This window comes from Macaca thibetana, chromosome 3, assembly GCF_024542745.1.
Source record: "Macaca thibetana thibetana isolate TM-01 chromosome 3, ASM2454274v1, whole genome shotgun sequence".
Taxonomy (NCBI): domain Eukaryota; kingdom Metazoa; phylum Chordata; class Mammalia; order Primates; family Cercopithecidae; genus Macaca; species Macaca thibetana.
In genome coordinates this window covers 176,898,299-176,913,608 of record NC_065580.1, presented here as the reverse complement: position 1 = coordinate 176,913,608, position 15,310 = coordinate 176,898,299, and positions in this window count along the sequence as shown.

The following is a 15,310-nucleotide window of genomic DNA, read 5'->3' as shown; positions in this document are numbered from 1 at the left end:
GGCCAAGGCAGGAGAATTGCTTGAATCCAGGAGGCAGAAGTTGCAGTGAGCCAAGATCGCAACATTGCACTCCAGCCTGGGGGACAGAGCAAGACTATGTCACAAAAATAATAATGATAATCAGACAAAATATATAAAACACAGATTTCTCAATGCTGGATAGTAATCAATGCAGAAAAGTAATTCCTAAGAGAAACTGATTAAACAAAGGAAATCTTATTACTCCAATTTACTTTCTGAAAAGAGTGTCTGTCCATTAGCACAGGGAGAGATAGCATCAAGATTAGAGTTCTTGCCAAGTTGAGAAGACAGGAATCACAGATAAGAGAGATCTAGGTGACCAGAAGTTTTGGGTGAAACAAAAGAATGGAGGAAGTGAATCAAGTGGAAGCCAAAAAGAGAGGAGATCCAACAATTTACAGCAGGGTCCTCTCAAAAATATGAGTATAATGAAATAAATAAATATGTTAAAGCCTCTGCTGTAAATATAATGGTTATGCTTCTGTAGGTAGATAAAAACATGAACCTGATGAAAAAAAAATGAAAAGTGCTAAAAAAAAATCTAAAATCAAATTTCTGGAGGAGAAACATAAAATATCTAAAACAAAAAATTTGCTGAAAGAGAATAACAGCAAATTATATATTACAGGAAAAAATAAGATCAGTGAATTGGAAGACGTAACTATAGTAATCATCCAAAATATGGCTGGAAAATATTGAAGAACAAAAATAAATCACAAAATCTCAGTGACTTATGGAAGACCTTATTCAGTTTAATGTATTCGTAACTGGAATCCTGAAACAAGAAGAGAAAGAAGAAAGAAATAGAAAACATAGTTGAAATCATAATGACTGAAAATCTTTCAAACGTGATGACAATTTAAAACCCACACAAGACGATTAAATAACACAAGCAGAATAGTGTAAGGAAAACCACACAAGGCCTATCATAATTGTTGAAAACAAAATATTTAAAAAATGTTTAATGCTAGAAAAAAATTTAAAACAAACATAATGTTTGTGGCACAATGCTAAGAATAGCATTAAACATTTTTTAAATATTTTGTCAGAACCCATGTAAACAAGAAGACAATGGAGTGAAATGTAATGATGGAGAGACACCATTAAAGTACGAAAGAGAAAACAGCAACATTCAAACCACCCAAATTTATTTTTTTAAAATGTTTAAAAAAAGACATTTTCAGAGGAAAAAGCTGAGACATTTCATCAGTAGTATACTTGCACTAGGTACATAGTCTGAGATGAAAATATCTACCAAGAAAGAAGAATGAAAATCACCATGAATGGCAAATATGTGAATAAATGTAAAATACATCTTTATTTAAAATAAATGATTTAAAAACAATTTACTGTCTAAAGCAAAATAAACTGTGCATCATGAGTTTAAAACATATGTAGAATTAAATTGTTGGACAATAGAACAAAGAACAAGGGGGATGTGGAAGGATATTGAGAATACTGCATAAAGTTTAAAATACGCATGAAATGGCACAATGCTATTTGAAGTAGATTGTGAAAAGTTGAAGATATATATTGTAAACCTTAGAGAAACCCCTAAAACAGACCCATAAATAATATTGCTAGAATGTCAATAACAGAGCTAAATTAGGATCAAAAAAATACTGAAATTAATCTAAAAATCAGCAAGAATAAAGGAAACAAGAGAGAACAAAGACATAGGCAACTAGAAATCAAGCAGCAAGTTAATAGATTTATTCAGGAATAAAACAATATTAAAGATAAGTGGTCTGTACCTGCAATATCGAATTCATACCCAGTAGTCATATGTGGCTGTTGAGCCCTTGAACATTACGAAGTTCCAACTGAGATGTGCTGGAAGTGTAAAATAGACATAGGATTTTGAAAACTTAGTATTAAACATAAAATGAAAATTATCTTATGGATAATTTATTTAATATTTATCACATTCATTGCTTTTTTTTTCTTTTACTTTTTAAAATCTAACCACTAGAAAATTGAAAACTGACACGTGGAGCTGAAATTCAACTCGTGTTAGGCAAACCCAGCCGATGCACAGCAATTCAAAGGCGTCATATGTGCAAGACCTGGGCGCTGAAAACTGTGTTGTTTAAAAAATTAAAGGAGATGCAGTTAACAGAGAGAGATATGCCCTGGTAATGGATCTGAGGACTCCATGTAGTTAAGAGCTCAAATCTCCCCAAATTGATACATAAAAAAGCAAAGCAATCCTGATAAATGTCCCAGTACAGTTTTTTTCAGAATTTAAAAAACTCTTTCTTTAGTAGGTATGAAAATACAAAGAACTATAACAGCTTTTTAAAAGAGGGTATTTTTTTAAAAAAAATGTTTAGAGAGCTAATGTTTACTTATCAAGGTCTAATATACCTTGCATATACGACTTGTGTATTTTCTGTGAAAAGAAATATATATTTATATAAATAAAATATAAATTTATATGAATTAAATATAAAAAAATGTAAAAATACAGAAAAAATGAAGAGTGGACAACATAGTTTTGACATGGTGAAGAATTGAATAAACCAATAGTATACAAACATTTTTCACTAAATTAGTTTAGTTTGTGGAAATATAATGTGCTGTAAATTAATTAGGTTTTTTTTAAAAATCTTTGGCTAATTCTGTTTTACATTTTATAATATGTGTTATTTAACAAAAATGATTATTAAGTCACATAAAATGTTGCTCTTTTCAAAGTAAAATGTTCTATTATAAAAAAGTGTATCGTTGACATATGTAACTTTTGTATTACATGAAGTTTTCTAATAATGAGAGCGTGTATTTTATCTGAACACTCCTTTGTTAGAAATTTTATTATTTGAGCATAATGGAGAAAGGAAATTATAGACCAGTAATACTCAAAAGAAGCATCTCTTTATACATAACAAATATTTGCAGATGACAGCAGATGACAGTAAAGTATGAATCTTAATAATTAGAAAACTGTTATAAATTTTACAATGTGAAGTAGATATTTGTAAAGCTAACCTAATCCTAAGAATAGCCAAAAATGGTAGCTAAAGGACCATAAATAAAAAGTGGCAGTCAACTTGTTGGAACACCTGCACACACAGCATGTGTACACACACACACACATACACACACAAACACGTACACACACACACACACACACACATCTGGAACCCCCCGAAACTACTTCCCTTCATATTTTCTTATTCTCTAAAATTCAAGACTACCAAAATTCTGTTGCACTGAATTGTCAAGGAATATCTATTAACTATTTCAGAATTACTAGTTTTGTAATTGTGTTTAGAAAATTAAGAATAAATAGAGAATACGACATATTTGCACGGCTTTGTTTTTTAACCCACCTATGAGGAAATTTTTGTACAAACTTGAAAATTCCTGTTTCTCTCTTAGTGGGTCTTAATGTCTTTGTCTTCAGTTTTATTTTCCTCTCATTCTAGAGCAATCTCTTGAAATTTACATGATTTTTGTTTTTAATTTTATGCTGCTGAATTACAAAGGTTTTAACTCCAGTCCACACCTCTTTCCTAACCTCTGAAATTAACTGCCACACCCTTGGGGTGCTTTTCTTCATACCACACTGAGTATGTTAAACATCTTTCATCATATTCTCCTAGAACATTAGCCTTTTCCTTCATTGACCTTACCACATTTGCAGTTGTATATTCTATTTTATGGTTATTTGATTTATAGTATCTACAACAATTCTGCATGCCAAATGAAGGCAACACTGCTGTGTGTGAATGTGTGTGTTTTCTGTCCAATCATTTATCTGCCACTCTTAGCACATTACCTGAAACACAGTAAATATTTAGATTTTTCTGAATATTTAGATATTATGAATTAATTAGTTAAGACTTCCTTTTCATCAAATTATGTTTAAAGTAGTCAGCAAAAAACATTCTGTCTCAAGAGAAAATACCAGAGGTCTTTTGTTAAAGGACAAGTTAATAAATAATAAAGTTAATAAAGCACAAGTTCATAAAGTTATGTTAATATTTTAATACATGCTTTAAGACTTTACAAACAGGTCTCGTTTCATTGGAAAACAAAAATTGTGTCCCATTTTCACCTACCTATAATAATGTCCTTTGAAACGTCACTTTGAAGCTTCTCCCGTAAATAACTGGAGTGTTTCCTCATCTTTCATGTATGGTGTAGGGACCTGCACTGATTGTTCAATAGACGGTGATAAAAGTGGACAGCATGTCGATTTGAAGACGTGGCTCCTGGAGCATTACGTCCTTACTCTCATACCACCAGAATCTTGAAACCAGCCAGTAAACTGGTGAGGCTCCCTCCTGCAGGCAAAGCAGTGTGTGGAACAGCAATAAGTCTTCCCAACTAATTGACAATCAAACCCCAGTTGATCTGACAGCTGACCACCGACCCATAAAACTAGCCAGAGTTACTCTGTCCATCCCAGAGCCCAATCGTCCGGTATACTCTGGGTTTATTTGTTTTAATAATAAGTTGTCAAATCAAATTTATTTGATTTAATAATAAGTTAAATCAAATTTATTTGATTTAATAAATAACAGAGTTATTGTTTGAAGTCATTGTGTTTTAGAGAATAGCACAATAAATAATACCAAGAATGGTAATGCCAAGACTGATAAATTATAAACGAATATTTGTTGAATAAATATAAAAGTAAACTGAAAGATATTTTGTATTTCTATATAATCTGGTTTCAGTCAGATCTCATTTGAATGCACACCGATTCAAATGCCAAAAGTAACTGAAAGCAAGAAAATTTCATCTATGTATGTTTGAGTGACACAGAAAGGAGAGTAGTACATTTAGTATTTAGTGGAGCATTTAAACATTCATAGAAACTAGTAAAAATGTATCCTCTCTCTCAACACTCACTATCACCTTCCTCCACATTTTGCTTCTTGTATCTGCCTGTCAAAAAAGCCTAAAAACTTTACCTGACCAAAAACTAGATAAATTGGTAGTAAGATAAATCACTGGAGATAGTAAATAACCTTATATCTTTATGTTCTCAAGAATTCCTCACAAAAGCAATACCAAAGCTTTTGAAATTTTTATTTGAAAAATTATTTTTTATAAAAAAACATGTAAATTGGAACATGGGTTATTTTATTTTTAGGCTATCAATAAGTTTCACTCTTGCTACTGATATTAAATATTGCTTTAGATTAAAAATAACAACATGCAAGACCTTACAAAACAGTGAAAATTTTCTCTTTATTTTTTGTCACCATCATTTCCTAGGCCTTCTTGTTTTTAATAGAAAAGAAAATAATCACCAGAGTATTTTTCAACAGTTACAGGTAAAACAAAATTTTAACTTAACTACAAGTGCGCACAAGTATGGAATATGTCAGGATAACTTTAACTGACACTGCAGAGTTGTTACCAACTTTTCCAGTGGCTGACTAGATTAACCTAATATATTCTTAAGGCTTAGTGCAAAGATCTTGGCATAGTGATCACCAAAGCTCACACATACAAAAATGTCAGCTTCAATTCATCAGCTAGGTAAAGAATACAACCTATTCGATTTTATAGGTTGTCTTGGTTCATAAACACAGATGCAATCAAGAATCATTTCCAAAAAGTGTCCATTCAATTTTATGAACTACTATGCTTATGATCAGTTCATGAACTTTAAGAGAACACTTTTATGTTCAAAAGCATGTCTTTTGGCAACGTATTTTGATAAATGATGTATTAAAAAAGGGAGAGATCAAAACACTGGAAAGGACCGGTACCACAGTCACATCAGACCAGCTAGAGTGTTTCTTCAAAAACTCAGGCATCTAAGAGGATAAGAAACATATTTAGGATTTTTAAATACAAAATGGCCCCCTTGTCAGCATTACAGGTTTATTCAGTCTTTTTATGATTACAGTGACATGTATTTTTACTGTCTCAACAGCAGAAGAAAAATAATAAACTTACCTATTTGTGACTATTCTGCCTAAAATATCAATAATTTCATTAATAATCTACTGTATCTTTCTAAAATATCTTTAATACTAAGTACTCAATTCTTTATATAGTATACAATGTATATCTATATGGGTCCATATATGTACATATGCATATGCATACAACCTATAAAATTGAATACATTGTATTCTTTACCTAGCTGATGAATTGAAGCTGACATTTTTGTGCATATACATAATAATATATACATATACATATACATACATGCACCTATATATATTCAGAAGAACACTTAAGATAGCAAAAAATTAATATATGTTGGGTAAAAAATAAACTTTGAGATTTATAAATATTTATAATTAATAATTTTATAATGATAAAGTTCTGCTTCTCTGCCCAAATTTTAAGGAATTTATTGGGGGACTAGTAAAAATAAGACTATAAACTGATAAAATAAGCTCTGATAATATAAATGATAATTATAATAAAAACAATAATTACTAAAATAGCATAGTTTGCTATATGCCTCTTGTTTATATTAAATATTTTCATTTTTATAAAATATATAGAGAAGTAGGAACTAAATTTTCCACATATTCAGGTGGAAACTAAGAAACAAATAAGCAAAACATAATATTAATAATCATAACCTTACACTAAAATGAGTGCTTTTATTTCATGTTTAGAAAATTATTTTTCTTCTTGTATAACTCTTTAATCTTTCTGATCCTTCATTTATCAACTGTAAAGTAGAAATAAAAAATCAGTTTACCACATGGGCTTACTGTGAAGATTAAATAAAATATAAAATAATGAGCACAGTATTTTAGCAGTCAATAAAATCGATTTTCTCATTAACATTATCAGTATTATTTGTATCGTTTTTCATAGCATGCTTTTGTAACCACAAAATTTTTTAATTAAATAATACAATCTTTTATGCTTCCTTAATTTTTACAAATCTCAAGGGCAAAATATGGTTCAATTTTGGTTGCCTTTTAAAAAAATATTCATGGTATCTAGCATAAATATCTGTGATCACCACTATGATTTCATTTGTATTATTTAACTATTATTTATTCTTATTTTTGTGATTTAATGGTTTATTTTGTGTCTCATTGTAGGACACTCTCATGTTATCTGTGGAAATAAGCCAATATATCAGTAAGAATCTTCTTTTGGCTAGATTAAAAGAAATAAATACAAAAACAAAAGAGTTTGTTCTCTCTCACTTCAATGAAGCATAAAAGTAGATTTCCGGGTTAGCATTGTCACTGTATCCTGTCATGGGCTCCTTGGTTTTGTCTGTTTAATCATTCTTAGTCTGTGCCTTCAATTCAGAAGGTTAAACAGTGGATAATGGAGCTGCTGACTGCTATCCTGAAGGTCAAGCGGTTGTGAATGAAACAGGGAGAAATGTGGATGAAGGGGCAAGCGGAATTTCCTAGGAGCTGAATCAGGAAGTAAATTTTTTCAGGGATTTCCTGGAAATCACCTCAAGATTTCCCCCCCCTTTTTTTTTCAACAGTCACCTGTAGTGTAAAAGAAGTTTGCAAAAAAAGAAAGAAAGAAAAAAAAATCTTGGAAGGATACATTGAATACCACGTATAAAATCGGGAGTTTGTTACTAAATACAAAACAAAAATAAATAGTGATTAAGCCACTAGATGTTCTGTCAAAGTAGAAAATAAATGAGAGAGAAAGTGTCTTTACATAGAAGCAAAACCTGTGCAATACAGACAGCTTTTCTATAAAAAGATTCATGAAACTGTTCTGCTCAGGAGAATTCCATAAAAATTGCAAGAGATGCTTCTCACAGTATGCCTTCTTTAATTTATTTCTCTGGTGAGCTTAGCAACTTGTGGGTGGCATGCAGGAAGCGAAGATGTAACACTGTGTGCTATGAATCTGTGAGTAAAGGTGGTCAAGCAAGTAGTGATGTTATTTTGAGATTAAGTAATCAGCTGAAAATTTCTTTTATGCACTCTGGAGGTGTGTCTTAAATTTTACTCTATGAGTTTTTGATTTGCTCAATGATATAGGACTTCAACATTTTAAATACATTCTTATTATAGAGCTTATGCAGACAGCTTAGATGCCCTGTCCTGTCCATACATTCTGATTAACTGCTGCTCATAACTGATATCTTGTATCAGGGTTTGTGATGAAAGAATGTTCCAGCACTTTTTGAGTTCATTTCACTGTATTTTAAGTTGTTCTGTCAACTAGTGACCTGCTATTCTTAACAGATTTGGAATCTGAAAAACTCTTAGCAGCCTCTTCAAGGATATTTTTTTTGTTCACGTGTTTTCATCAGTTTCAGTTAAACTACTTGGTCCTGGGATATTCTCATTTAGCTTTGTGAATACGCATTTTCGCATAGTCCTTAAACCTCTTGCCAATCTCTCGATTCCACTTGTCAATCAGCAATGTTTACCTTGCTGTTATAGTAAATGTGACAATTAAACTGCTATTGTTTAGAACTATTATAGTTGTTACTGGAATAATGAAATTATCCTTTGCTTCCTGTCTTCCAAGAAAAGAATGAGAATCGCTGTAGGTGGAACGTTTTCTCTATTGCTCATTTTTTCTCTCATTCATTTAGTGACTCTAACATGCTTGGGGATATAATAACCCACTGTAGAGATATAATAGTGTACAAGAGACAATCTCCCTACTTTTAGGGGCTGAGAGTCTAACTGTAGGGAGAATACAAGATAGTAAGCAAATATTTAGACAAAATCATTTGGATTAGTGACAAAGGTTATGAGAAAATAATACAAAATTAGTATGGCATTCTTCAGGTTAGAGAGTCAGAAAAGACCTTATAAAAGGTTAATATTTAAGATGCTATCTGATTTACCTTTCACACATAAAGGTCAGAAGAAAGATTGTTCCAGGCACAGAAAACAGGCAATGCAAAAGCCTTATGGCTGGAAGGAATTCCACAGTTTTATTGGGCATAAGTTGGCCAACCTGAGACCAGAATCATGAGTGAGCAAGAGAGAATACAAGGTGAGGACAGAATGGTGGCTTGTTAAGATGTGTGATTACTTATCTAAGTGATTAAAGGCATTAGCAAGGACCAATAGGAACTGACATCTATTTTGGTCATTTATGATTAGTAAATTTGAAACTTTTAGCCAAGCTTTAATTAGTGAAGAGTGCATGTCCCTGAGTTGGTTAATGTCTGGATTGAGAGTGGAAGGTCTGGATGAATTGCTAGAGAGAGGAGTGTGTAGCCTGGTCTAAGATTATTCTTTCTGGATGGGAATTGGATTTTCCAAAGTTGAGTGCACACCTACTTGATTTTAAATTAAGAAATGCTGTTTAGAGAAGCATGAATATAAAAAGGAGAGTGAGGATAGGAACTAGAAATGGCCTTGAGAAAAAAACCACACCTCATGAAGGTCTGACTTTTTTGGTATTTTCTTTTGTACTATATGAAAATAAATCTTGTTTCACATTATTTAATGATTTTTCCTCCTTCAGAATAATTAATTTTAATTTAATCAGAAGGTTGATAAAGCTTAATATATCTTCTTAATAATAGTTAGAAATAAGGGAAAGCTGTAAGAAAATGTGATGTTCCTTATGTTTTTTAATCACCCACGGGGAAAGAATAGGATTCTATCCTGTGAAGTTGAACTGAATGACAATGAGGGCAGTGAGAGGTGGTGCATGAAAGGTTAGACAGGAACAAGAGGATCCGTTGAAACTGAGGTAACTACTGTAAGAATAACTCAAGAAGGACACTAGATAAAATCTCCCCTTTCCCTACACTAGTTTGAAGAGAATGGAGGGAGTAATTTACCTGGAATCGTCTTTCTGTTGTATAATATACACTTAGTGCATATAATTGCATTCAGCAATCATTTATAAAATAGAAATCAAAAGTTTGTTTTATTTCAGGCAGTGGAATAGATACTGGTGTGAAGACGTATACAAGATCAAGATCCTGATCTAACTGAGCTCACATGCTACTAAGGAAACTAAACTAATGGGTAACTTTTATAGCCTCATGTGATATGTATACTAATAGAAGATAACTTGGTGGAATTCTTCAATGAGATCCCAGGGAAAAAAGCATTTACTTTGATCAAGTTAAAACAACAACAACAAAAACTTTATGAGATGTGATTTGACAAATGAATAGAAAGACGGAGGGAAGAGCATTACAATCTTACAGAACAGAGTGTACAAAGAACAGGCCACAGTGGCACACATTATCTATAAAATAGTCAAAGGAGGCCGGCCGTGGTGGCTCACTCCTGTAATCTCAGCACTTTGGGAGGCTGAGGCGGTTGGACTGCCTGAGATCAGGAGTTCGAGACCAGTCTGGCCAACATGTTGAAACCCCGTCTCTATTAAAAATACAAAAAAAATTAGCCAGACATAGTGGCATGTGCCTATAATCCTAGCTACTGAGGAGGCTGAGGCAGGGAGGTGGAGGCTGCAGTGAGCCAAGATGGCGCCACTGCACTCCAGCCTGGGCAACAGAGTGAGACCCTGTCTCAAAAAAAAAAAAAAAAGAAAAAGAAAAAAAAAATTAAAGGAAATTGGAATGGCTGAGATATATGGTGAAAAGCAGGGAGTGTCAACATTTAATGGTGAAAAGGTTAGTGAGTAATAACTTGAAAATCATCTGAAACTCCAAGGAGTTCAGACTTTAGTCCAAATGTCATGGCAAAGTTAAAACATTTTAGCAAAAAGTCAATATTCATTTTAGAAAGAAGTAATACCTAACCTATCGTTTCTTCTTGTGACTTTGGTGTACTCTCTAGCCCATTGTAAAGGAAAAATAAAATGATGCTAGTGCCTAGCATATAATAAATGAAAAATAAAGGGTTTGTAAAGTGATCTACTCTAAATGTCTATCTTTTTTAAAATTTTATTTCATTTTATTTTGTGTTCCAGGATACATGTACAGGACATGCAGGTTTGTTACACAGATAGATGTGGTGGTTTACTGCACCTATCTATCCATCACCTAGGTATTAAGCCCCAGATGCATTAACTATTTATCTGGATTCTCTCCATTCCTCCAACCCTGAAACAGGCCCCAGTGTGTGTTGTTCCCCTCCCTGTGTCCATGTGGTCTCATTGTTCAGTTCCCTCTTATAAAGTGAGAACATGTGATGTTTGGTTTTCTGTTCCTGTGTTAGTTTGCTGAGGATAATGGTTTCCAGCTCCTTCCATGTGCCTGCAAAGGACATGATCTCGTTCTCTTTTTATAGTCACATAGTATTCCATGGTGTATATGTACCACATTTCCTTTATCCAGTCTATGATTGATGGGCATTTGGGTTGACTCCATGTCTTTGCTATTGTGAATAGTGCTGCAATGAACATACAAGTGCATGTATTTTTATAACAGAATGATTTATATTCCTTTGGGTATATACCCAGTAATGGGATTGCTGGGTCAAATGGTATTTCTGGTTCTAGGTCTTTGAGGAACCATCACACTGTCTTCCACAATGGTTGAACTAATTTACATTCCCACCAACAGTGTAAAAGTGTTCCTATTTCTCCACAGCCTCACAAGCATCTGGTATTTCTTGATCTGTTGTTTCATTTTAATAATCATTATTGTGACTGGCATGAGATGGTATCTCATTACCTGACTTCAAACTATACTACAAAGCTACAATAACCAAAACAACATGGTACTGGTACAAAAACAGACACATAGAACAAAGGAATGGAATAGAGATCTCAGAAATAAGACTGCACATCTACAATCATCTGGTATTTGGCAAACCTGACAAAAATAAGTAATGGGAAAGGATTCCCTATTTACTAAGTGGTACTGGGAAAACTCACTAGTTATATGCAGAAAATTGTAACTGGACCCTTTTCTAACACCTTATACAAAAGCTAATTCAAGATGAATTAAATACTTAAATGTAAAATCCTAAACTATAAAAACCCTAGAAGAAAATCTAGGCAGCACCATTCAGGAGATAGGCATGGGCAAACATTTCATGACAAAAACGTCAAAAGCAATTGCAACAAAGGCCAAAATTGACAAATGGAATCTAATTAAATTTAAAAGTTTCTGAACAGGAAAACAACAACAACAACAACAAACCCCCCCCCCACACACACACAAAAACCTACCATCAAAGTGAACAGACAACCTACAGAATGGAAGAATATTTTGGCAATCTATCCATGTGACAAAGGTTTAATATCCATAATCTACAAGGAACTAAAACAAATTTACAAGAATTAAACAAATAACCCCATTGAAAAGTGGGCAAAAGACAGACACTTCTCAAAAGAAGACATTTATATGGCAAACATATGGGAAAAAGCTGAACATTACTGATCATTAGAGAAATGCAAATTTCCTTGTCTTTAAAGAAATTTCTGTTGGGCTGTCATCCATCCCTGCAAAAGAAATATATATTTAGGAATCACTGCTTGATTTTCAGCTCCCTCAAATTATTGTTACAGTTAATTAGGGTTTCCCTGTCTTTTTGCTTATTTCACAAACAAAATAAACTCTATAATTTTTTAAAGGCGTATGTCTTACTTTTCACTGATCCTTGAATTTCTCTGTACTGGAAGACTTAAAAAAAATCTTGTTTTTAAAAACTCTTTAAAATTACTTTCTGGGAACATAGTTTTTTGTTGTCTAACATCCATCCACATTCTGCTTTTATCTTCTCTGCTCTATTAGTTCCTGGTAAATTTTGTGCAGATCACATCATGCAGTTCTCTTGGGTGCACAAGAATCAAATAAAAAGGCTTAGCCACCCATGCCTATTTCTCTGCCTTTTGCGAAAGACAATCTTTCCTAATTAGCAGGTGTCTGGTTGGTTTAATTCCCCTGTTACTGCTAAGCTCTCTACCTTGGCTACCAAGAAACTGTTTCTTGAAGAGATTACTTTCTTTGACTATTACTGTAAAATACACAATTACTAGCTTTCTTTAATCTGATTAATTTTCTCCATTGATGTCTAATTGTTTATGTTTCAATATTTTTTGGCATGAGAGCAGATAAGTAGTAAATTTGTTTTAAATTGATGTGTTCCTGAATATATACTTTGTAAGAGTAACTGGGCAATATATATATATTTTTTTAAATAAGTGTTTTCCCTGCTTCCACCTACCCTTATTTAATCATATATTTATTGTCTCTCTGGTTAGCCTAAGATAGCCATTGCATTATAATTACATTGTACACAAGAAAGGTTCTGTTGAGAAAAAAGAGGTTGTTCCCTACTCCAAAACTCAAAATTTACCCGTAGCCAAAAACATCATCTTTCAGGATAATCTAGCACCAATGTATTTGTTCCTGTTGAATTAGGAGAGTAAAAAGCATGGTAGGTAGCTTTCTTGATTTGAACTCTTCATTTCCTTCATGGCGTGTATGCAAAGTTGAGAATTGTCAGACCTGACTCGTAATTCCCTGTGGGTAAGGCACTGTTGCTGGGGACAGGACAACCTGGACCAAGAGCCAAACTGATTATATGGCATAAACTCACAATGGTCTTTAGCATGAACAGGAGCTGACAGTAACCTGAACCACCTAAAGTCAGTGTCTTTCCTCTGACTGAGCTGAGAAAGTGGAGATGGCAGGCTAACCAAGCAGGTGCATTTGAAGGGCTTGCCAGCAGAGTCCCAGTGGTTTCTGACACTGTCCAGCATGGCCTGGTTTCTGACAACGTTAAGCACGGCCCAAGCCCTGTGCTCCCAAAACACAGGAACAGTCAAGAATCTCCCAAACATTTGGGGTTCTCTGACACGGCTGACTACAAAGAACCAGCATTTGCCACATGACTTTGATAAGACTCATGAATGGCCCCTGTTTTACTTAAGACAAGTCCGGACAGGACTCTCCAAATCCCATTCTTTGTGTTATAAATGCTTACTTGAATAGTTTTTCACCACTAACCAATCTAGACAAAATGCCTGCTAACGACCAAACAATAGTCAAGCTTCTCTCCTACCGTAGTCCCCTGAAACTTTATTCCATTATAGCCAATGCAATGCTAAACAACTGTTCCTTAATGGCCAACCCCCACCCTTGCCCCAGAATTGACTGACCTACCTCAGGAAAAAATGTTTCCTGATCAACTGCCCTTTCATACTACCATATATCCAACTCTTTGACACCAGGTTATTTCTAGCCTTATTTACCACTCCCTGAAAAAGGAAGCCCCATTTCAAGATCATGTGATACAGTTGTAGATTATCTCCTATGGAAGGGCCTTCATATTGCAATAATCCCCTGTTCCTATTGCAGAAATCCTTCTGTTCTATTACCATAGTCTTCCATCCTTTATTGAAACAATCATTTTGAATAAGGTTTCTTTTTACTGACATCCAAATTTTTTTGCATTTAACAGTACATACTCCAGGACTAGACCTGGAGATTAGGTGAGAGACGTACCTTTCCCCAATGACTCAAAGTCATATAAGTTCATTTCTCATATCTCTAATGACAACCGTGAGAGAAGCAAGGGAAGATGGAGACCCCTTAAGCATGAATTATGATCCCAAAGACGTTAACTTTAACTTCCAGATTCTATACAGATTATTGGATCAAGCTAAGTTTTAAATTAATTTTTGCTAAAATTATTTTTTATTTCTTCTATCCCAGAAGGTTTATCATGAGGAGAAAGCTTGTCAAAAAGAAAGTTTAGAGAATTAAATAAAATATTTACTCGGTAAATCTGAGTGCCGTATGAGTAAATTTGTGAGCTGACTAGTCACATAAATTTTGGAACTTGAAAGTTAGTCCTTTTTTACTTAGCTTCTGTGTCTTATTTTACGAATCTTTTCCTGAGTACTTCAGCCTAACCTTTTATATATTTCACTTATTATCTTGCTTTGTTTTCAATTTGTTTGATGGTTTAAATACCTTATTTTTCTGAGGCAATTTCTCGTTAACAGAAAAATAGGGAACAAAAATGATCCCTGTGAAAATTATTTTATTCATTGAAGAAAGATGAGACAAAGGAATCTATCACCTTCTACCCCATTCTTGGTCTCTTTCTCTAACAATCTTGTGCCTTGCTCTTAATATATTCTAGCCACATTATTTTTTTTTTTCATTTGATTTTGTTTTGTTTTGTTTTGTTTTTAGTTAGGTTTTTTTTTTTTTGTCTATTTTCATTTAGCAATGAAGATGTTGCCTACTTCCTAATAAAATCTTATATGTCATTTTAAATATTTTTACACAAACAAGCATTAGAATTTTGTTTAGCTCTATGATCGGACAGTTTTTAGGACCACATATGACATTTAACCAATTTCCTGGAATTTCATTTTCAAAAAAATGGAGTATAAGCTGATTTTATAATATATTCACAACATTATTTGCTCAGCTAACTTCGTTCCAAGCCCTGTAAATTGTCCTTGATCT